The sequence below is a fragment of the Furipterus horrens genome, unplaced genomic scaffold, assembly GCF_987537825.1.
Source record: "Furipterus horrens unplaced genomic scaffold, mFurHor1.1.pri manual_scaffold_9, whole genome shotgun sequence".
NCBI classification, from domain to species: domain Eukaryota; kingdom Metazoa; phylum Chordata; class Mammalia; order Chiroptera; family Furipteridae; genus Furipterus; species Furipterus horrens.
This window is the reverse complement of record NW_028327179.1, coordinates 27,437,484-27,439,262: the sequence shown is the minus strand read 5'-3', so window position 1 is coordinate 27,439,262 and position 1,779 is coordinate 27,437,484. Positions and strand designations below refer to the sequence as shown.

Below are 1,779 nucleotides of genomic sequence, written 5' to 3'. Positions count from 1 at the left end.
TCTCTAGAAAATACTAGAGAGGAACATTTTTGCTAGATCTACCTTCTTATCCCATTCTCCAAGGTCATTTTAATGCCTAATATGACCATACAAATGATGCCGTCTCTCTACCAATGATAATAGCTATTTTCTATCATATACTTTCTATTGCAAGGCACTGTGCAAATCAATTTACATACATTTTATTTTACCTAATGCTCTCAGCAGCCCGATTTTCCCTGTTTTACTTGCAGGGAAACTGAGGCTCCAAGAGATTAAGCAGCTTGCTGAAGTTTTTACTAGTGAAGTGACAGAGCTGAAACAAAGATATAAGTCTATTTGACTTTAAAACCTCACATGTGTGTCAGTCAGGGCAGGCTAATTGCTGTAACAAGCAATCTCCAAATCTCAGTGGCTGAACACAATAACAGTTTATGAAAGTATTCTCATTCATAGCACATACCAACATGGGTTGATAGAAATGTCTTCCTCACACGGTCCTTCCCTTTAGTGGCTCCATTTTCCCTTGGGGCCTGGGAGTTCTCTTCTCCTTTACCTCATCAGAAGACAGAAGAAAGAGTGTGGAGAATCAAACTGGAAGCTTCTCTGGGTGGTGAGTGGAGAAGACCACTTGGGACCACATTCAGTTGAGCAGAAGTGAGCTACAGAACTGCACCGAACTACAGTGAGAGTGGGAAATATAGTTTGGCTATGTACTCAGGGAAAAAAGAGAATGGGTTTTTAAGCTAATCCCAACTGCACCCCATGAAACCAAATTCTTCCCCACGTTTTTTGTTGGAAAGTATTTACACACTTTCTAAATGCAGTTTTTCTAGGCTGGAGACCTGGTTTAGTGACACAGATAATTCTCTAGGCTGGTGAAAGTTAACACAAAGCATGTTCTGAGGAGATTTGCATCTTTAGTTCATGTATGATCATCATCCTCAATTTAAAGAAATACATTTGTATTCTTAATTTTTGCCATTTTAATCTACGGGTGGTTTCTACATTGTTTTCATGAAGGCATGACACTTGTTCTTCATCTTTTCTTCCTGTTGTGTCCAGACCTGGGCCGCTGGATGCATTGCCTGTTTCTTGGCCTTTCCCTCGTCCGTGCGTTAGGCTTTCAGAGAAGTGTTTTCCAGTGAGGGCTCTGAGTCTGTGAACACAGGCAAGTGTCAGGAGCTTTCTAACTACCCTGACGACAGTATCGCTGCTTAACTAATAGTGAAAATACAACCACAGTCACTTCCCGGCTTTTTGGCTAAGATCAGGTGTCATTTTTTATCAGTTTAATATCTGATACATCCTCTATCCAAGAATAATATATTAAGTGAATTTTTGGAACAGGGAGATGGAATAGAAGCTTGCTTTTTATACTCCATGCATCAAGCTGGTATTGCTACGCTTCCAGGAAAGATGCACCCCCTTGGGTGGGGGGGGCGTGATAATCACAAATTTGGAGAAGACACTTCCATAAAAAGCTGCGTAGGTTCCTTTGGGAAATTGTGATGATACCTGGCAGACCAACAGTTAACTCAGAAAGAGGCAAGTCTGCAGAGCACTCTGGTTAGGCTGCTTTGCTCAGCCTACCTGAGCCTTTCTCTTTTGACATGACTATGTCTCATCCATCTGTTTGGTTGGAGTGGTTGTACAAATTTTCCAAATTTCATTCCAACTGCACCTGCCCTCCTCCAGGACATCTTTTACCTTCATTAGTACATTTTCAAATTTTTCCTGTCTTTAATATCTTCCTTCCTAACTCCTCCTACAGAAGCTGCCATTATCTTTAGAAAGTGT

The 1,779-nt window shown here is 41.1% G+C and overlaps 1 non-coding gene across 1 annotated transcript; it reads left to right on the top strand.

The window, feature by feature from the left end:
• Nucleotides 1-1,223: 1,223 nt before the first annotated feature.
• On the top strand, nt 1,224-1,409 carry LOC150001475 (U2 spliceosomal RNA). The gene has a single exon (XR_016513200.1). It is a non-coding gene; the product is annotated as a U2 spliceosomal RNA (small nuclear RNA).
• Nucleotides 1,410-1,779: the final 370 nt, after the last annotated feature.